Below are 22,194 nucleotides of genomic sequence, written 5' to 3'. Positions count from 1 at the left end.
AAAGAAAAAATTTAAAGAGGAATTGATAACTAAAAAAATTTAAAGAGGAATTAAACTCCCAATGGGGCACACGCTTAAGAAAGACAGTTTGGGGTCTAAATATGGCATTTTCTGAGCAGTTACCTTCCAGTTAAATTGAGTCCTCCCATGATAAGGTTGGGGAGGGGAGAGGAGGCCCAGATTCACTCTGGGGAGGAAAATTCATACCATACTAACTTCCACCAAAGTTTCTTTCCTCTTTTTCAATCTCGGTTTTCATATTTCTAATTTTGAAATGGACTAGTGCTAGCTGACCCAGTTTTGCTCATGTTTTTAGCAAGTGTTATAGTGTTATCCTAGACATTTATTATTTTGACTTTTGGAGCATCTTCTAATTTTCTTCTTTTTTTAAATTTTTTAATGTTTATTTATTAAAAAAATTTTTTTTTAACATTTATTTATTTTTGAGACAGAGAGAGACAGAGCATGAACAGGGGAGGGGCAGAGAGAGAGGGAGACACAGGATCTGAAACAGGCTCCAGGCTCTGAGCTGTCAGCACAGAGCCCGACGCGGGGCTCGAACTCACGGACCGTGAGATCATGACCTGAGCCGAAGTCGGACGCTTAACCAACCAAGCCACCCAGGCGCCCCTAATGTTTATTTTTAAGAGAGATAGAGTGTGAGTGGGGGGAGGGGCAGAGAGAGAGGGAGACACAGAATCCGAAGCAGGCTCCAGGCTTTGAACTGTCAGCACAGAGCCCAACGAGGGGCTTGAACCCACAAACCGTGAGATCATGACCTGAGCTGAAGTTGGATGCCCAGCCGACTGAGCCACCCAGGCATCCCCATCTAATTTTCTTATATCTGAAAACATATTGATTTCAACATCCATTTTGAGGCATTGCTAGTGCATTTTCTTGTTGACTTTATTTCCAAACTGGATGGAAGTCAGTGTCCCTTCATTTCATAATTCTATGAGATAACAAGGTATGTTCAGACCCTGCCTGCGTATTGACTTTTGTGCTCTTCTGGGATTAAATCCTTCTGGTTGTTCTTAGAATTTTGTATTGGATTATTTGCAGTCTGAACTTACTCTCAACTGTTAAGTGGGATCCCATATTTGTGAGTAAGTTGGTGGTGACAACTCAGGAGGCCCATGTCTGTGTTGCACCCTTACCTGAGCCCTGCCAGGAGAGAACCTTCCATAACCCTCATTGTTTGACAAAATTACTCAATGAGACATTTAACCCCTTCATGCTTGAAGCAGGTAAGGTCACCGTGCTCTTTTGGAAAAATAATATGCAGCCTTGTAGCTAACATAGGACATGTTGAATATTAGCAGGGAGGGGAGGAGAACCCTTACATGCTCCATGGTCATTTAGGGTAGAACTAATTTAAGAAAACACATATATAGACCGCCTGCCTAATGACAGGAGGAGGACTAAGGGGGCCTAGAAGCCTTCGTTAAATCTCTGCTATTTGGACTGTTGTTCATCTAAAACCTCCATACCACTTTTGTACCCAGACTTACTTGTTTCAAGTACATTGGGGTCTAATATAGAGGGTCAGATCCCACCTTCTCTCATAGTAATCAAAGGTTTTATGCCCCAAACAAGGAACTTTTGGTCAAGGTTGCTGAAGCCTTTCATTTGTCTAGATACTGGACCCTAAGACAGTCTGCTACCTTAGAGTATCCACCAGAATTCTGAAATTTTTCCTTTCACTGGATATGAAAGTTATTCTTTTTTAAAGGTTTTTAGTTAAATTCCAGTTAACATAGTGTAATATTAGTTTCAGGTGTACAATATGGTGATTTGACATTTCCACACTTCCATACAACACCTGGTGTTCATCACAACAAGTGCCCTCCTTAATCCCCATCACCTGTTTCACCGATCCCCCCAACCCACCTCCCCTTTGGGAACCATCATTTGTTCTCTGTAGTTAAGAGTCTATTTCTTGGTTTGCCTCTTTGTCTTTTTACCTATGCTTGTTTGTTTTGTTTGTTAAATCGCAGTTATCAGGGAAATCATATGGTATTTGTTTCTCTCTGACTTATTTTGCTTAGCATAATACTCTCTAGTTCCAACCGTGTCATCGCAAATGGTAAGATTTCATTCCTTTTTATGGCTGAGTAATATTCTTGTGTGTGTGTGTGTGTGTGTGTGTGTGTGTGTGTGTGTACCCACCACATCCTCTTTATTCATTCATCAGTCGATGGATACTTGGCCTGTTTCCATAATTTGGAAATAATATAGATTTGGAAATAATGTAGAAATATTGTAGATAATGCTGCTTTATGTATAAACATTGGGGTGCATGTATCCCTTTGAATTAGTATATTTGTATTCTTTGGGTAAATATCCAGTAGTGCAGTTGCAGGATCATAGAGTAGTTTTATTTTTAACGTTTTGAGGAACCTCCATACTGTTTTTCCTGAGTGGCTGCACCAGTTTGCATTCCCACCAACAGTGCAAGAGGGTTCCCCTTTCTCCCCATCCTTGCAAGCACCTGTTGTTTCTTGTGTTGTTTATTTTAGCCATTTTGACAGGTGTGAGGTGATATCTCATTGTAGTTTTGATTTGCATTTCCTTGATGATCATTAATGTTGAACATCTTTTCATGTGTCTGTTGGCCATCTGTATGTCTTCTTTGAACAATATCTATTAATGTTTTCTGCCCATGTTTTAATTGGATTATTTATTTTCTGGGTGTTGAGTTTTAGAAGTTCTTTATATATTTTGGATATTAACCCTTGATCAGATAGGTCATTTGCAAATATCTTTTCCCATTACATAGGTTGCCTTTGAGTTTTGTTGATTATTTTCTTTGCTGAGCAGAAGCTTTTTATTTTGGTATAGTCCTACTAGTTTATTTTTGCTTTGTTTCCCTTGCCTCCGGAGACATATCTAGAGAGAAGTTGCTATGGCTGATGTCAGAGACATTGCTGCCTGTGTTCTCTTCTGGGATTTTTATGGTTTCAGGTCTCACATTTAGGTCATTCATCCATTTTGAATTTATTTTTTTGTATGGTAGTCAAGTAGTCCAGTTTCATTCTGTTGCATGTTCCTGTCCAGTTTTCCCAAAACCATTTGTTGCAGAGACATTATTTTTCTCATAGGATATTCTGCCCTGCTTTGTCAATGATTAATTGACCTATAGTTGTGGGTTCATTTTTGGGTTTTCTGTTCCGTTCCATTGATCTATGTGTCTATTTTCGTGTCAGTAGCATACTGTCTTGATCACTACAGCTTTGTAATATACCTTGAAGTCTGCAATTGTGATGCCTTCAACTTTCCTCCTTTTTTTCAAGGTTACTTTGGCTATTTTGGGGGTCTTCTCTGGTTCCATACAAATTTTAGGATTGTTGGTTCTAGCTTTGTGAAAAATGCCATTGGTATTTTGATAGAGATTGCATTAAATGTGTAGATTGATTTGAGTAATATAGACATTTTAACAATATTTGTTCTTTTAATCTATGACCATGTAATGTCTTTCCATTTCTTTGTTATTCTTACTTTGGAATGGAGACTGATGTGATTTTAAAGCTGGGCCCTTTCAGCCATTATATACACAAAATGTTGTAAGTGATACTGCTGAGTGTATTGTGGGAAGAGTTTTGTTATGTGCATGTAATTCTTTCTTGACTGTAAGGGATGTTCCAGTGGGGGAAATGCTACTATTAGAACAATGATAGTGGAATGAGTACACAGCCAGGATCCCACCAGGCTTCCCCAGCCATGCTCATGGATTGAAGTACAGATATTGTTAAAATGTTGATACTGCCCAAAGCAGTCTATACATTCAATGCAATCCCTATCAAAATAACACCAGCATTTCCCCCAGAGCTAGAACAAACAATCCTAAAATTTGTATGGAACCACAAAAGACCCTAAATAGCCGAAGTCATGTTGAAAAAGAAAACCAAAGCTGAAGGCATCACAGTTTGGGACTCGAACTTGTATTACAAAGCTGTAATCACCAAGGCAGTATGGTATTGGCAAAAAGAGACACATAACATCAACGCAATAGAACAGAGAACCCAGATATGGACCCACAAACGTATGGCCAACTAATCTTTGACAAAGCAGGAAAGAATATTCAGTGGAAAAAAGACAGTCTCTTTAGCAAATGGTAGTGGGAGAACTGGAAGCAACATGCAGAAGAATGAAACTGGACCACTTTCTTACACCATATACAAAAATAAGTTCAAAATGGTGAAAGACCTAAATGTGAGACAGGAAACCATCAAATTCCTAGAGGAGAAAACAGGCAGCAACCTCTTTGACCTCGGTCACAACGACTTCTTACTTGACATGGCTCTGCAGGCAAGGGAAATAAAAGCAAAAATGAACTATTGGCACCTCATCAAGATAAAAAGCTTCTGCACAGCAAAAGAAACAATCTACAATGCTAAAAGGCAACTGAAAGAATGGGAGAAAATATTTGCAAATGACATATTGGATAAAGGGTTAGTATCCAAAGGCTATTAAGAACTTACGTAGCTCAACACCCCAAAAAACAAATAATCCAGTGAAGAAATGGGCTGAAGACATGAATAGACACTTTTCCAAAGAAGACATCCAGATGGCTAACAGACACATGATAAGATGCTCAATGTTGCTCCTCATCAGGGAAATACAAATCAAACCCATAATGAGATACCATTTCACATCTGTCAGAATTGCTAACATTAACAACTCAGGAAACAAAAAATGTTGGTGAGGATGCAGAGAAAGGGGAACCTTCTTGCACTTTTGGAGAGAATGCAAATTGCTACAGCCACTCTGGAAAACAGTGTGGAGGTTCCTCAAAAAATTAAAAATAGAACTACCCAATGACCCAGCAATTGTACTACTAGGTATTTATCCAAAGGATACAAAAGTGCTGATTCAAAGGGGCACCTGCACCCCAGAGTTTATAGCAGTACTATCAATAGCCAAATTATGGAAAGAGCCCAAATGTCCATCAACTGATGAATAGATAAAGAAGATGTCATTTATATATACAATGGAATACTACTTGGCGATGAAAAAGAATGACATTTTGCCATTTTCAACAACTTGGATGGAACTAGAGGGTATTATGCCACGTAGTAGGTACCATTAAAGTAGTGTAGGATACCGGGATGTCAGGGGAAGGGAGCATATGGGTGAAAGGATGACTCTATAATGAGCAAAGAACTAATGGAGAGAGAGTGCTTAGATTATACCACTCTACAACCACCCTGTGAGGTCTGTGAAAAGGCATTAGTGTTAGATGCCTCACTGTGCTGTATCATAGCTGAATGGGGGAGTACTTTTTTGTGTGTGTTTCTTTTTTTTTTAGTCCTCTTTGAACTTGAACATCCATATATCATAGTAATCAAAGAGTTCGTTCTGTAGACTGGAGGCAGCTTTCACTGTGGTGGACATGGTAATGATATATATAATATATATATTCTCTCTTAAGATTTCTCTTAGAGATCTCTCTTAGATCTTTTTTTTAATTAAAAAAATTTTTTTTTAAATATGAAATTTATTGTCAAATTGGTTTCCATACAACACCCAGTGCTCATCCCAACAGGTGCCCTCCTCAATACCCATCACCCACCCTCCCTCCCTCCCACCCCCCATCAACCCTCAGTTTGTTCTCAGTTTTTAAGAGTCTCTTATGTTTTGGCTCCCTCCCTCATCTTTTTTTTTTTTCCTTCCCCTCCCCCATGGTCTTCTGGTAAGTTTCTCAGGATCCACATAAGAGTGAAAACATATGGTATCTGTCTTTCTTTCAGATCTATTAAGATTCTCTCTCCCTCCCTCTGCCCCCTCTCTTGCTCCCGCTCTCTCTCTCTCTCAAGATAAATAGACATGTTTTATTTTATTTTTTTAAAATTTTTTTAATGTTTATTTCTGAGGCAGAGAGAGACAGAGCATGAGTGGGGGAGGGTCAGAGAGAGAGGGAGACACAGAATCAGAAGCAGGCTCCAGGCTCTGAGCTGGCAGCACAGAGCCTGATGCGGGGCTTGAACTCACAGACCGTGAGATCATGACCTGAGCCGAAGTTGGTCGCTCAACCGACTGAGCCACCCAGGCACCCCTAAATAGACATGTTTTAAAAAAGAAAAGAAAAAAGGGAATACTGCTCATTGGGTGGGGTCTGGGCTGTGGTGGCTTGCCTTGAACACCCTCTTTCCCAAAATGCACATTGTTAATTTTTTTTAATGTAGGCTTCATTCCCAGCGTGGGGCTCAAATTCACGACCTTGAGGTTAAGAGTCAGATGCTTAACCAGCTTAGCCACCCAGGTGCTCCACACATTGTTCATTTTTGACCAAGTTAGGGTTTGTGCTCATGTGCTGTCAGTGTGGACTGGTGCCTGGTAAGGCCATGCCCAGGTTCTCATGTCTCAGCCTCTGTCATGGCAAACATGATCTTCTGATTGCATGAGATAAACACCTCTTTTTTATGCTCCATGTGGAGCACAGATAACGACTTTTTGAAGACAAAAATCAATGGAATCAACAAGCTCATGATACCTGCACTGCCTAGCTTAAGATCATGCTTACCTGGATAGAATTGGCCGAAAAAACCAAAAAACCAAAAAAACCAAAAAAACAAAAAAAACCCAAAATTGGTAATACATCTATAAGTTAGGCCCTGTCCCGAAAACAAGTCCTAGTGATTCCAGCACATCAGGCTAAGGAAGCCTGGCAGACATGCCTAGAATGTTAGCTGCACAATCTAGTAGGGGATCTCCAGTTTCCAGAACAGATGTGGCAGACCAAGCGCTCTGCTCTCCTCTCAAGATTACCACTGGGCATGGAGAGTGGTAGATCCATTTTCTGAGTATTATTGTGAACCCCCCGTGAACATCACATGCAAGTACTGTTAATTGGACTGTGTTTTAAATTTGCATTTGCCTGGGACAGCCATCAAATAATGGTGCCACATTTGTGGCAAAATATCCAGCAGTGGGGAACTCCATGGGACATTTGATGGACTATTCATTTTTTTTTTTTTTTTTTATTTTTAAATTTTTTTTTTTTCAACATTTATTTATTTTTGGGACAGAGAGAGACAGAGCATGAACAGGGGAGGGGCAGAGAGAGAGGGAGACACAGAATCGGAAACAGGCTCCAGGCTCCGAGCCATCAGCCCAGAGCCCGACGCGGGGCTCGAACTCACGGACCGCGAGATCGTGACCTGGCTGAAGTCGGACGCTTAACCGACTGCGCCACCCAGGCGCCCCTTGATGGACTATTCATATCCATTGTCATTTCCCAGAAGCAGGTGCCATTGAAGGATGGCTTGGGTTCTTAAAGAAAAAACATGAAGAGAAGTGCACACGTCATGTATGGCCCCCAGTGGAGCACACACTAAAGAAAGTCAGTTTGGGTTCTAAATGTGTCATTTCCCCAGCAGGTACCTCCCATTTAAATAGAAAATGTAATTATAGGGTTGAGTAGAAAGGGAGGGAGCACAGATTTACAGGCAGGTAGAAAATGCCCCCACATTCTCAGTTCTGTCCAAAATATCTTTCCTCCTGCTTCCACCTCAGTTTTTACATCCTTAGGTAGTGAGTGGGCTAATGCCATCACAACTGGTTTCGTTGGGTATTACAGTGCTTACTTTAGAATTTGAGGTTTGTGGCAATTTTCAATTTGGTCCTTGGGGCATCTGCATATACTTGTATCAAGGTCATTTTGCTTTCAAAATTTTTCCCAAGGCAGGCTTTCAGGCATATGCCTGACCCAGAGCATCTTCTCCCACTGTACGCTTAATTGTACGCCCTGTGGGTGCATTTCCTCATCCACTTTAAATATTTCACATAGAAGGGAAGCCAGTATCCCTTCATCCCATCATTCTAGGAGTTGTAGGGGTTCGTGCAAACCCTCCCATATATTGCTTCCCTTCTGTCTGCTGGCTCAAAGTCTTCTGGTTGTTCTCAGAAGGAATTTTTTATATTGATTATCATCTCCAGTGTGGATTTGTCCCTTAGCATTCACACCTGGGTGCTTAAGCCTATGGGTTTTCTCAGGGAGCCTGTGTTATGTATTTGTAGGCTCCTTAAAAAGATGTGGCATTTGTTGGCTTTCAAATGCATAGTAGCTCATGTATCTAGTCACTGTTAGCTTGCCAGTGTGGGCAGTCCTTCATTTTGGCAAACAAAAGTTTCCAAATTTTTATTCAGTTTTCTTGTTTTGATGTGGTATGTTGGGATTCAGCTGCCCTGGGCTCAGCCCAGGGATGGGCAGTTGCCCAAGTTTGTGTGTCCTAATGAGGCCCTGTCTTTCCAGTGTGGCCTTGTGCAATCGTGTCATTCATTTGGCCAACCACACACCTCACTGTGCCTTTCTCAAGGCAGCTCCAGCCCCGGGTGTGGAATTCACTCACCTGAGTCAGACACTGCTTCATGTGTTTCCCAGCTCCAGGGGAGATAAGACAAGCTTCCTGAAGATTCATGTCACATTGTCCATAATCTTGTAGACCAGGCTTAGCAGTTTCAATTTGTTCCTAGAGAAATTTGGGAGTCACTGAAGATTCCAGAGTGGGAGAATCATTCATATTTGTATTTAAAAAGTAACCATACTAATAGTTTGGTGGATGGAGGTGAGGCTGATGGTGGGCAAGGAATGCTGAGGACTTCTGCCTAGGAGGTACCTAGAAGTCACTTATTCAATATCCAGGAGGATTTATTAAGAGCATTCCATGTGCCAGTGACTGTGCTTGATAAAATGATGGACCAAAATAAATATGTCTGCTGTGTTTTTGGAAAATAGTGGGGAAGTGAAAAACATAGTCATTTATTTAATAACCACTCAAGTGTGTGTATTGTTTTGTGCTGTGCTAAAAATTTACTAAGAAGGAAAAGTCAGTTTTAAGACAGCTTTTGGAAAATAAAGCTAAGAGAGCATCTTTGAGAAATTAGCATGGAAAATGTAGGATATTTAAGAGTTAACTAAGGGAGGAGCCCTCTGAGAATGTTGCAGGTAGAGAAAGAACATTAGTGACGTCCTGGAGGGAAGGGAGTCTAGCACAAACTCGCTTAAAAAGATTTTAGTCGGCTCCACAACAGATGATTGTGCTGTAGGATAGAAAATACAGGAAGAGAATAAGCAGGTCTAAGGGAAACAGGGGAAGAAAGTAAAAAAAAAAATGCTGTACTTGGGACCTATTAAGTTCAAAATGTCTGAGAAACATTGAGCAGGGCAGGTAGACAGAGCTGGAGTTTGAAATTGTAGATTCATCAGTGTTCATGTGATACTTTGATTCATGGCTTAGTCAAGTTGCCCAGGGAATATATGTGGAAACAATAGGGTCAAGAATGGAACCGCAGGGAAAACCAGTAATTAAGAAATAAATAAAGTAAAAAGAGAGACTAAAGGAGACTGGAAAAAAGTAGCTAGAAAGACCAGGAGAGGGGCCCATGAATGATGTCACAGAAGCCAGCAGCAGCAGTTTCCACAGAGAAAATAGCTGGTTGGGTTAAATGTCATAGATGGATCACATAACAAGTGCTATAAAAAGTCTGGGGTTGGGGAAGTCAGAGGTCAAAGATAACCTTAGCAAAGAAAATTTCAGTTCAGGATAGTCAGGAAAGTTAGTGAGGACTGAAAAGAACAGAAGTTCCAGATAGATTAGAACAAAACAAAATAAAACACTCGTATAATTTATGTAGCTTAGTTGTACTTAAACTTTTTTTTTCTTATAAGTAAAGCCTCTGCTACCTTTGGTTAAAAACTGAGATAGAAAAGCCAACTTCCACGAATGGTTAGATACTTGATGTGGGACAGTTTACAATTTTTTAAACTAGCTTGATTTTTTTCCTTTTTTAAATTAATTATTTATTTTTTAATTTACATCCAAGTTAGCATATGGTGCAACAACGATTTCAGGAGTAGGTTTCTTAATGCCCCTTACCCATTGAGCCCATCCCTCCTCCCACAACCCCTCCAGCAACCCTCTGTTTGTTCTCCATATTTAAGAGTCTCTTATGTTTTGTCCCCCTCCCTGTTTGTATATTATTTTTGCTTCCCTTCCCTTATGTTCATCTGTTTTGTCTCTTACAGTCCTCGTATAAGTGAAGTCATATGATATCTGTCTTTCTCTGACTGACTCATTTCGCTTAGCATAATACCCTCCAATTCCGTCCATGTAGTTTCAAATGGCAAGATTTCATTCTTTTTGATTGCTGAGTAATACTTCATTGTATATATATACACCACTTCTTCTTTATCTATTCATCTGTTGATGGGCATTTGGGCTCTTTCCATATGTTGGCTATTGTGGATAGTGCTGCTATAAACATTGGGGTGCGTGTGTCCCTTTGAAACAGCACACCTGTATCCCGTGGATAAATACCTAGTAGTGCCATTGCTGGGTGGTAGGGTAGTTCTATTTTTAATTTTTTGAGGAATCTCCATACTGTTTTCCAGAGTGGCCGCACCAGTTTGCATTGCCACCAACAATGCAAAAGAGATCCTCTTTCTCCGCATCCTCGCCAACATCTGTTGTTGCCTGAGTTGTTCATGTTAGCCATTCTGACAGGTGGGAGGTGGTATTCTCACTGTGGTTTTGATTTGTATTTCCCTGATGATGAGTGATGTGGAGCATGTTTTCATGTGTTGGTTGGCCATCTGGATGTCTTCTTTGAAGAAGTGTCCATATCATGTCTTTCGCCCATTTCTTCACTGGATTATTTGTTTTTTGGGTGTTGAGTTTGATAAGTTCTCTGTAGATTTTGGATACTAACCCTTTATCTGATATGTTGTTTGCAAATATCTTCTCCCATTCTGTCAGTTACGTTTTAGTTTTGCTGATGGTTTCCTTTGCTATGCAGAAGCTTTTTATTTTGATGTGGTCCCAATAGTTCATTTTTGCTTTTGTTTCCTTTGCCTCCGGAGACGTGTTGAGTAAGAAGTTGCTGGCCCGAGGTCAACGATGTTTTTGCCTGCTTTCTCCTTGAGGATTTTGATGTCTTACATTTAGGTGTTTCATCCATTTTGAGTTTATTTTTGTGTATGGTGTGGTCCAGTTTCATTTTCCTGCATGTCGCTGTCCAGTTTTCTCAGCACCATTTGCTGAGGAGACTGTCTTTACTCCATTGGATATTCTTTCCTGCTTTGTCAAAGATTAGTTGGCCATATGTTTGTGGATCCGTTTCTGGGTTCTCTATTCTGTGCCATTGGTCTGAGTGTCTCTTTTGTGCCAGATTTTTTTTCCTTTTGAAATCAAATCCAGTATAACTTGAGAGAACAGTATTTTTGTTTTTGTGATTTCCTTGTAGAATCAGATTTGATTTTCAGAGAGACAAAGGTTACATGCGTGGGAGTAGGATACCATCTTATACACAGAGCAGATTCCAAGAAAGTATTTTGTGGAATGGGTGATGAGGCAAATAGTCTTCCCTTGGTTCTGGTACTTTCCACTGGACTTTTGCTTCCTGAGTCTGAACTTGCCTGTTGGGGGAAGCAAAGAATGTGGCAGAAACATGTGTCAGCAAGTGTATGCTTCTTTCAAGACAGTACCAAAGAATGAAATATGTAGGTCTGATGGCTTCGAGTGTGTAAAAGTAAATGACCCTACAAAGTGACTGGATAACACAAATGTAAATAAATTAAGGATTTTCTGAGGGAAAGAAAAAGACAAGCTTCCTGCAGCTGTTTGCTGTTTGCTTGGAACAAAGTTCAGGTAGTCTTCACGCCTCCCTCGTGAGCATGGAGAAAATACCCATCGCATTCCCTTTGTGTGGATCCATATGTGGACCGTGGAGAGCACATCCCGTTTTTCTGCAGGTGGTGGGGTGCAGTTTGCAGCGAAGTTAGCAGTATGGATCTTGAGCTAATGCTTCCCAGGCACAGTTGGAGCTTCCTAAAAGGTTCTCAGCCTGTGGGCTGCCGCCCCATTCAGCACCTTTCTCCTGACCTGCCACAGGAGTCCCTTTTAGCTTCTTACTTCTTTAGTCTCACACTTCTGTGGTGGTCATCTAGCCCTCCTGTGCTTCTTCTCTGTGCTTTCCTTTCAAAATAATCTGAGTACACTTAGTTTTATTGGGTTCTCATGTCGACCATGGAAAACAGAACTGTGTGTGGTGAAAGTGCCGTTCGCTTATAAACAAGTTTGTTGATTGTGTCTTTTGCCCATGTATTTACAGTCCTAGACTCTTGACTTCATTTGCATGTGTCATACACTAGTGCTGATGTCCCCCTAACTCCAGTTCAGTTTTCTGAAGCTCTTTGTCATTGTCCTGGTCAATAACACAGGGGGAGGTAACCTTTGTCCCTCCTCCATGAAAGACGAGGAAATGTCCGGTTAGTCTGTTTCAGAGAGCTCATGTTGAGCTCGGAAAAGACATTTTTTCTTCTGTAGCCGATGGAAGTGCAGTTACCTCTGAAAACAGGCTTATTTTGTTCTCACTCGGCGCGACAGCTTCAACCCTAGCTTTTCTTTCACTTGAGTCACACGCTAGGCCCTGCGCCACTCTAAGTCCAGGCAGCACGAGTGAAGCTTTCTGCACCGCTGCACGGGAGCCGGCTGTTCCAGTCCTCACCCCTCATGAGGTACTGTACTCATCCCTTCCAGAGTTTGCTAAGATACGGAGATTTCTGCCTCGCCTTCCCTTAAGTATAGAGCCGCAGAATAGGAAACCACTTAGCTGCAGTCCAGAAGCCCACAAGGGGGTATCCTGTAGCTTGCGGTGAAGACATTTGCCCCCTTTTGTTATCCTGTTGTCCTTCTTGGCGGGTGAGACAGCAATCACAGGGAGCTGGCCCTCTTGCCTCATTCTTTTTTTTGCTGGGCTTTTTGATAGTAAAGCGTCAAAATATAAAAGGAATATTTATATTTTTAAGTGTTAAATAGTTGAGCCTTTTCCTTTGCCTTGCATGTCTTTGTGCTTTCAGTGACTGAATTTATGACTAGTAAAGTTATAGTGCCCCACCTTTTAGACAAAAGGCCACACTGGCCAGATTCGTGTCTAATTAGGTTTCCTAGCATCTCTTAGTACATGGTGCCACCTAAGTGGTGGATGAAAGGGACAATATATATTCCATTTTAGGATGGATAAGTCATCTGGGATGTGTGGTACTTGAGAATACCCTGGCTGAGTCGTTGGATGACATGAAACTTTCCTGATCTGGCCATAAAGCAAGGGTGGGTTAGGAGGGATGAAGACTTCCCCCACATAAGTAGAGCAGTGCAGACCAGGTTATGAGAGATATAGATCTCCTGGATCTGGTAGCCTGCCTGTGTCTACATGGTAGGTGAGGGGGAAGCATAAGGGTCCTTCTTCTGTCCAACCTCTTCCAAGGTGTGTGGGCCAGCTTGGTAGTAAGATAGATTCTCTGGCATCTAATAACGTATTCTACTTGTTGAAAAAAGCTTGGAGGGTTAGGTAGCAAGAGGTAAGATCAGAATCAGCTAATTGGTGCCTAGTTGTTGATAAAAGTGTCCTTGTGCCCTGAAATGGAATGAAAGTATGAACAACCTGTGTTTACTGGCGTCATTTCTTATCCCTGTGTTCCCTTCCCTCTTGTCCCTGGGCTTCCACTTGGAGAAAGTACATGTATTGTTGACGCTTGTGTTGTAGTGTCTGTGAGAAAGTATTTATGATTTGTGTTTATGAAAAATGTGTCTGAGTGCAGCTGGGAGAAGTTGCAGTGAAAAGGTAAAAATTGAAAAATTATTGTGCCATTGAGATGCTGTCCAATTATGTGTAACTGGTATTAAAATGTGATATTTTTAAAATTTTGAATATTTATATTGCATCGGAAAAATTTCTCTGATGTCCAAAGTTTTCAAGGTTAATAATATCTTGTTGATTGGCAAGTGGAAGGTGTCATTCTGTGTAGCCTTGGATGCCCATCAGAGAGGAGGCTTACAATTTTCAACAAAATTGAGGGCATAGTGATTTCATACACAGAATCCCACATTAAAGAACAATTTCTGTCTTTTATGCACTCTAGTGTTCTATATTCCTGAGAGAATAGTTGTGTCTACTACAAAATTGGTCTAAAAGTTGTCTCTTAATATGAGGCACCACTACATGGGGCTCTGTGCCACCTGATTTTGACAGATTGACTCCATGAATTTTGGTTTTTCTTGCCTTGTCCTCCCCTCCCCTGCCCTCCCCCGACCTCTCCTGCCCTGTCCTGCCCTCCCCTGCCCTCCCCTCCCCTCCCCTTTCTTTCTGAAATATAGTTGATACACAATGTTTCATTAGCTTCAGGTGTAGAACATAGTGATTCAGCAATTCTATACATTATGAAATACCCGCTGCAGTAAGTGTAGTCACCATCTGTCACCATACAGGGTTATTACAGTATTACTGACTATATTCCATATGCTGTACTTTTCATCTCCATGATTTACTTATTTTATAACTGGAAGTTTGTACCTCTTAGTCCCTTTTGCCTATTTCACCTATCTCCTTACCCCCTACCCCTCTGACAACCACCAGTTTGTTCTCTCCATTTATGAGTCTGTTTGTGTGTGTGTGTGTGTGTGTGTGTGTGTGTGTGTGTTTAACTCTCTTCTCCTGGAAACTGATAAGGTCACAAAGCCCTTTTGTAAAAATATAGGTGACACTCAGCAGGTTGATCCATCCAATATGGAATGGGATCTGTGGGCCAGTAGCCAACCTCATGGATGAAGTGTTTGGTGACAAGGGATAGTTGGTTACATCAAAATGTACTAAGATCTGCTTTTTAAAAATATTTATTTATTTATTTTGAGAGAGAGAGAGCAAAAGAGAGAGTGAGTGCAAGCAGAGGAGGAGCAGAGAGAGAGGGGGAGAGAGAGGATCCCAAGCAGGCTCTGTGCTATCAGCACAGAGCCTGATATGGGGCTTGAACCCATGAACCATGAGATCATGAACTGAGCTGAAATCAAGAATTGGATGCTTAACTGAGCCACCTAGGCAGCCCAAGATCTGCTTTTAAATTGAGTTGCAAAGAACTGATATTAAGCATGGATTTGGGAAAACCCTAGTGATATTATAGAGATTTTCTTCTTGACTCATAGGTGAGGGGGCCCTGCCAGTTACTTAGATGAGGAGTAATCACCCCATTCCCTATGCCCAACCCCATGTTATAAGCCAGTTTGGCCATGACCACATTGCTCACAATAGGAGGATCAGGAGGACCTAGACCCTATTCGGATATCTGTACCGTTCTGATTGATGTTAATGTAACACATTCAGCACCACCTTTCTACCCAGACTTTTCTGTTTTCAAGAATGAACAGGTCAAGGGCAGGGTTGTGGCCTCTCCTTCTCTAAATATCTGACACACTCATCCAAGTGTTTTGAGGGCTTGTTGGCACTTGAAGTTGTCACACTTTTCAGCCCCTAGGGACACTGGGGCACAAGTCACTGTGGTGCCTAGAAGTCTCCATGGGCTCAGTCAGAAGTTTACTTCTGATGTGGAAGTAAGTCTCAGATTGCACTATGGACTGATGTGAGTTAATGGGTAGGCTCTTTTGAGCCAATATACCGAAAGTGCTGTAACTGATACTGCTGAATGTATTCTCGGAAGAGTTGTGATAAGAATGTGTAATTCTTCTTTTGAATTTTAAGGAATGTTCCCAATGGGGAAATGCTACAATTATAGTACTGGTGGTAGAATAAGTAGAAAAATGGGAGCTACCAGGTTTTCCCATTCCAGCAATGGAGTATAAATAAAGCAAAGTAGGATACTGGCATGTGTTGGGGATGGTAAAAGGAGGTCCCTACACTTGTTAAGGAACTATTAGAGGCAGGAGTGTTTAAAGAGCCCAGACCATTCTACAATCATCCTGTGTCTAGTGATAGAAGCCATTGGTTCCTGACACCTCACTGCAGGTTGCCGTAAGCTCAGTGTGACAGCACTTATCTTTACCATTGTACTTGTAGATATCATGATGGCGATAAAGTCTGTTGTACAGACTGAAGGGCCTGATACGCAGTGGTGAATGTGTCGATGCTTTCTTTAGATCCCACTGCAAGCAGAAGATCAGAGCTTATTTGCTTCCATGAGACTCAGAGGACAATACCTGTTCACACTGCATGCCTGTGACAGCCTGAACCCTCTAATTTCTCAGCAGTGGATAGGCTGAGACCTAGGGAACTGACATCTCACCAGGGGTCTTGGTACCCTCACATGATTACATTATCCCGATCGAAAGGACTAAGGGTAGCATACCATCTACCTGAGAGAGATGGGCTAATATCTGCATAACCAGGGATGGACTCTTAATCCTGACAAGTGTTGTTGGTCGGCTACCAAGATTAACTTTATGGAAACCATGGCCTGGTACCTAGAATTAATCTGAATCTATTCATGAACAAAAATGATGGCATTAAAATCTCTGGGAAATCAAAGGAGGGCAGAGTATTTGATAACTCCATTCAATATTGGATGCTCTTTATATTTCATATGAGGATCCAACTCAGCCCATTACATAAGATCGCCAGATAAGCACTGAAGTTGACCAACAGCCTGCATTAGAAATGATCCATTAGGCTATACAGACAACCTTTCACTCAGGCTCCTCATCCATGCGGCGTGTTTTCAGGGAAATTGTCAGTGACCGACATTTAAGCAGAATGGATCCTGTGGCTAAAATATGTATCTTCTAAGCAATGGCACTAAATACCTATTTGTTCATGGTCCTTGCTTGAATCTGACACATGCTATACCCAATTTGAGAGACTCTTGTTAGCTTGTTGATGCTGGTGGACATCGAGAAAGTAACAAAACAAGAATGAGGATTGTTAAACCCTGGCTTTTATATTATGGCATTGGTCTTAAAGGAGAACATCAACAAAGTGAGTATTGTATAAGAAACCTACATTTTAGGTGAAAGTGGTATATTTAGGAAGTCTTAGGCTCTAATGGTGTCTCAGAGGTGCAGGAAAAACTGTCCATTCACACTCCAGATGTAGCTGTCTCAGATACAGAGATCATGGCAGCACCTCAGGCTCTCGTGACTTCGATACACCCAGGTTTCTGAGGATGCCTGGGTCTGCTTCGTGAACTCATTGGTAAGTTCAAGACAGATGGGTCGTAGTGGGCTGTGGAAGCTGTCTAACCCCAAAGTAAACTGCTTGCAGCTATGGCTTCGAAAATGGAATTCTGTTCAGTGGGTAGAGATAGGGGCTGTGTTGCTTACTCTGGAAAAAATATCTTCCACTATACATTTTTTTTGCATTTCGAATCACTCATGGGCAGTCATCCATGGGTTGGCAGTCTAGTGTGGTGTCTGGAAGCGTGCTGACTGGATCATCATGTCTCAGCCCCTGCAGAGAGAAAAATCATCATCAGATTACCCAAGATACACATGTAGTTTTGTGCCTATGTGGAGATATATAGATAGGGACCCTTCCAAGATGAAAATTAATAGAATCATCAAGATCATAAAGTTCATCAGACCTGAATTGCCCAAGTTAGGGCCATGGTCACCTGCGTAGACTCTCACACAGGGTATGATAATCTATCTCCAATTCGGAACCTGGCCCCAAACCAAGACATAATAATTCCAGCACATGAGACCAAGGTAGCCTGTTAGATATCCTCAGAGCCATACACCAGTACAGAAGAGATTTCCATGTCTCATAGCCAGAAAAACTAGACCTGACACCCTAACTTCTCTCAAGCGTATCTCTGACCATGCATGCAGTAGATAGCTTCACAAAGAATGACACTGGCCTCCCTGTCTGTATCACAAATAGAGGCAGTATGCAAGGACTCTCATTTGGACTGTGTTTCATATTTTTATCCTCCTACCATATCCAACAGGACAATGGTGTCAGGAAAATAAACACAGTAGTCATCAGCTTTGTGGGACTTTCACTGGATCATTCATGCCCTGTGTTATTCCCCAGCAGCTAATGCTGTTGGAAAATTGCATGGATTCTCAGAGAAAAGACTAAGATAAGTAAACAACCAATACTCCAGACCTAGTGGAGCACATAATTTAGAAAATAAATTTGGGCTCTAACTATGGCATATCCCCAGCTCATACCTTCTCTATAAATAGAATGTTAAATTGCTCAGTTAAGCAAAGGGAAGCAGGCCTAGAGTCAGAATTGGGAAGGAAATGCCTGCTACATTGACACCTCCCTCCAAGATGCCTTTCCTCCTTTCAACCCAAGTTTTTATGTCCTAGAAGTGTACACTGGGTTAATGCAGCTGAACCATTTTTGGATGTTTTTGGTAACTAACGTACCTGAGGACTTTGCTGTATAATATGGAGTACTTTGATTTTATTGTTTTGGCCTTTGAAGTGTCAAGCAAAACTCTTACATTTAAGGACCTGTTACTTATATCATCCTATTCAAGGTAGGTTTTTATAGATGTATCAGACCTACAGCACCTGAACTACACTCTTATTATAGGTAGTTGAGTGTATTTCCTCATTCATTTGCTTACCTCAGAACCAGAATGGGAGTAAGCCAGTATCCCTTTGTCCCCTCATTCGTTTATGGTCAGGGTGCATGCAAATACTGCCACATATGTGTCTGTTCCAGCTGTCTTTGGAGCAAATGCCTCCTTGTTGTTATTTACTAGAATTTCATATTGGATTATCTCCAGTTCAGACTTATCCTTGAGCTGTCATGTCGGGGTATATAGCTTCTTTTGGTATTCTCTGGGAGCCTCTTTTGTATTTTGAAAGCCTCCTGAAAAGAGTTGGCTATTTCTTGGCTTTTGACCTTATTCCAGGTTCAGATAATAATTTGATTCTGGTGACTAATGTATGTAACCTTTCAATTTAGGGTATATCATTCTCTAGTTTTGTACTGCCTCTGCCATTTGGATTGTGATTTATATGGTCTCCAAATACTAAAGTAGAAGTATGGTCCTAACTTTTGTGTCAGCTGGTGGTGGCACTCAGGGAGCCCTATTTCCTTGTTTTACCCAGCCCTCTTTCCCACATGGTGTGGGTGATTAACTCCTCACTTCCTTTTGACAGATTTATTCCATGTGACTTTTAATTCCCTTTATCTGGGTTTCATTGCCCTTTTGGGGCAAAGATAGGTGAGACCTTGAAGGTTGAAATAGGACATGTTGCTAGTGAGAGGGAAGGAGGAGATGATGGATGTGCTCCCTGGTCATTCTTGGGCCAAGAGAACTTCGGAAACCATACATATGGGAGAAGAGTATGTGGAAATGGATTCCATCGGGGTTCTTTCACAGCTACCCCTCTGAAAGTTTCTTTTAATGACCGAAATCCTGTCTTCAGTCAGAGAGTCCATGTTCTTTTATATATATATCACTCAGCAAAATGAATGGGAACACAGGAGACATGGGGAATAGTGGAAAAAAATGAAAAGGGGAAAGAAGTGAGAAAGGGGTTGAATTGGGAGAAATCCGGAAACACAAAGATGGGTGCGGTGAGGAATCAGAGGCTTTATGCACTGGTCAAGACTTGAAGGTACCCATGATTGCCAAAGCTTTCACCTGTAGAGAAAATGGGGCACAATCCATGGAAGCATAGAAGCCCCCATCTGCATGGTTAATGTTTTCCTTGGACTGTGTGTGGAAATAATTCACAGTAAAATGAGGACTGATGTGAATTTATGGGTGAGTTTATCCCCTTTAGGAGATAAGCTGATAAAGACTGTTGTTGGGTCTAAATTTAAAATTGGATTGCCTCCAGGGGCACCAGGGGCGCCTCAGTCAGTTGAGTGTCCAACTTTGGCTCAGGTCATGATCTTGCAGTCTGTGAGTTTGAGCCTCATGTCCGGCTCATTGCTGTCGGCCTGTCAGCCTGTCAGCACAGAGCCCACTTCAAATCCTCTGTCTCCCTCTTCCTGCCCCTCCCCTGCTTGTGCTCTTTCAAAAAATACATATTAAAAAAAAGTGGATCACCTCCAGGCGACAGCTGCTGAGGAGACACATTACTGGTCATGTTGGACGTGCCAAAAGATGGACAGAGCTGTTGCCGAGTTTATCAAGAGAACCATTTTGAAAATCCCAGTAACTGAAATGATGACAGTCCTCCAAGCCTGGGATTTTTTTTTGGTCTGAAAATCAATAGCAGACCACAAACTTCTGGAAGAAAAAGGAATCACTTGTTCAGCGCTTGGTTATGCTTTGTGAGGAGAAGCAGGCAAGTGTCAATGATGCAGCCCTTGTGGACGTCATTTATACTCATTTTCCTCAGCACCAGAAAATTTGGGATATTTTTCAAATGAATAAAGGACCAGGTGAAGACATTGACCTGTTTTATATGGAACAACTCAAAAGATCAGTTAAGAAAATTCTGATAAGTTTCAGAGATGCTGAGGAGAATGCAGTATGGATTTGAATCTCTGGGGAGTACAGTATGGAAAGCCACACCAACACAAACTTGCTTATGTGGTGTGTTATTCCCAAACTCCGTATGCCTTCTTTTTTCTCCCAGTTGAAGAACAATATACCCTTTCTGGGTCAGGCAGTGACAGTTGCTAGCAGATACCATCACATTGTGAAAATGGAGTTCAGAAGCTGGTATCTGGACTCTCTTAAGGCTATTTTTTTATTTTTTATTTTATTTTTTAATTTTTTATAATGTTTATTTTTGAGAGAGTGAGAGAGAACATGAGCAGGGGAGGGGCAGAGAGAGAAGGTGACACAGAATCCGAAGCAGGCTCCAGGCTCTGAGCTGTCAGTACAGAGCCTGATGTGGGGCTTGAACCCACAAATCACGGGATCATGACCTGAGCAGAAGTTGGACGCTTAACCGACTGAGCCACCCAGGTGCCACTATTTTTAAAAAATTTTTTAATGTTTTATTTATTTTTGAGAGGGAGAGAGAGTGCGAGTGGGTGCAGGGGAGTGATACAGAAAAGGGGGAACAGAAGATCCCAAGCAAGCTCTGCACTGATAGCAGCAAGCCTGATGCAAGGTTTGAACCCACAAACTGCGAGATCATGACCTGAATTGAAGTCAGACACTCAACCGAGCCACCTAGGTGCCCCAAGGCTACTGTTTTTAAACAGTATAATCAGACCTCTGAAACTTGCAACTCTACTACATCTCTACAAGAAAAAAGCCTTGGGCTAGATATAAACATGGATTCAAGGATTATTCATGAAAACAGAGTAGAAAAAGAGAGAGTCTGCAGAGTGGCTCAAGAAACTTTTGGACTGGTGCCTGGGTGGCTCAGTCAGTTAAGCATCTGATTCTTGATTTCGACTCAGGTCATGATCTTGGTTCATGAGATCAAGCCCCACATAGGGCTTTTGCGTTGACAGCACGTAGCCTGTTTGGGATTCTCTCTCTTCCTCTCTCGCCCCTCCCTTGCTCATGCACATGCTCTCTCAAAATAAAGAAATAAACTTAAAAAAAAAAAAGAGAAGCTTTTGGAGACTATCCTCAACTAAGAGTAGACTTTGTACAAAATAAGCTTGAAATGAAATTCAAAAGTAACTTAAATGGGGACATCTTGGCTGAGAGAGAAACCCTTCCGGTGCCTAATAAAGTTCTCTAGTCTGCATCTTCTGGAAGTGTTGAAACTCTTAGCACTGGCTGGTACTGCAGATGTACCACTTTCTCCATTGCTCACTTGCATACCCAATAAGAGAATCAATTATTTAAGAATTAGAGATAAGTTATAATGAGCACTGGGTGTCATATGTAAGTGATGAATCACTAAATTCTCCTGAAACCAATATTACGCTATATGTTAACTAACTAGACTTTAAATAAAAATTTGAAAAAAAGATGGAAAAAATAAAATAAAATTAGAGATAAATAAGACACATGTGGTTTTATAAGCACATTATCTCCTTGATTATATTGCATATGCATTTTAGTTAGTGGCTAGCTGGTTAGCTTTTGTTTATAAGCTTGTGTTTTAGAAATTAATCCATGATATTGACAGTTTAGAAATGTTCATTATAATTGTTGGGACTGTTTTTCCTTCTCCATTGTGCATCCCTTTTCCCCTCTATCCTGCAAAGCACAGCAATTGTGGGTCTTTAAAATGTGACAGGATGTCCTTTTTCTCATTCCTGTCTCTTCTCAATCCTGGAGAGGTCTGATTTCACTTGCTGATTTCCAGGGATTTTCTCTTAAGCCTTGGATCAGAGAAAGAAAGCAGCAAGAAATTATACCCAACTCAAAACTTTCTAGGAGAATTATAAAATTGGTCCATTCAAAGGGTATAGTTGGACCCATTAAGTTATTGCAAGAGGTAGCATATCAGATGATTCAGTTCTATAAAATAATGGTTTCATTCTATAGTTTTCATAATCTGTTTTATCATAGATATAGCA

The 22,194-nt window shown here is 41.3% G+C and overlaps 1 pseudogene; it reads left to right on the top strand.

The window, feature by feature from the left end:
* The first annotated feature begins 19,812 nt into the window (after positions 1 to 19,812).
* On the top strand, positions 19,813 to 21,573 carry LOC123595451 (annotated as a pseudogene).
* The last annotated feature ends 621 nt before the right edge of the window (positions 21,574 to 22,194 follow it).

Source organism: Leopardus geoffroyi, chromosome X, assembly GCF_018350155.1.
Source record: "Leopardus geoffroyi isolate Oge1 chromosome X, O.geoffroyi_Oge1_pat1.0, whole genome shotgun sequence".
Classification (NCBI taxonomy): domain Eukaryota; kingdom Metazoa; phylum Chordata; class Mammalia; order Carnivora; family Felidae; genus Leopardus; species Leopardus geoffroyi.
The sequence above is the reverse complement of the archived record's forward strand: the minus strand, read 5'-3'. Positions and strand labels throughout refer to the sequence as shown.